This window comes from Oxyura jamaicensis (assembly GCF_011077185.1).
Source record: "Oxyura jamaicensis isolate SHBP4307 breed ruddy duck chromosome 3 unlocalized genomic scaffold, BPBGC_Ojam_1.0 oxy3_random_OJ97556, whole genome shotgun sequence".
Classification (NCBI taxonomy): domain Eukaryota; kingdom Metazoa; phylum Chordata; class Aves; order Anseriformes; family Anatidae; genus Oxyura; species Oxyura jamaicensis.
The window spans coordinates 1-305 of NW_023303733.1; the positions used below are offsets into that span (position 1 = coordinate 1).

The following is a 305-nucleotide window of genomic DNA, read 5'->3' on the forward strand; positions in this document are numbered from 1 at the left end:
CCGAGCCAGGCAGGAGTCGAACCTGCAGTCTCCTGATCCGTAGTCAGGCGCGTTGTCCATTGCGCCACTGGCCCTGGTCTTGCTGGGGTCCCGGGACCCCCACCCCTGCAGGGGCTCTGCAGGGAGCTGGGGATGGGACGGGGCTCAGGAAGAGCCAGTCGGCCCCTACTGAGCACTGCTGAGAGAAAGCTAGCTGAAGGCTGATGAGTAACTGTGGGCAAGGTGTGCCTGGAAAACAGGCTGAGATGTTGTGTTTGAGGGGGTATGGTCAGGGACTGAGATGGGATAATGTCCTGTAGTACTGC

At 60.7% G+C, this 305-nt stretch overlaps 1 non-coding gene across 1 annotated transcript; it reads right to left on the reverse strand.

The window, feature by feature from the left end:
• Position 1: 1 nt before the first annotated feature.
• TRNAR-ACG lies at positions 2 to 74 on the reverse strand. Its single transcript has one exon. It is a non-coding gene; the product is annotated as a tRNA-Arg (tRNA).
• Between the last annotated feature and the right edge of the window lie 231 nt (positions 75 to 305).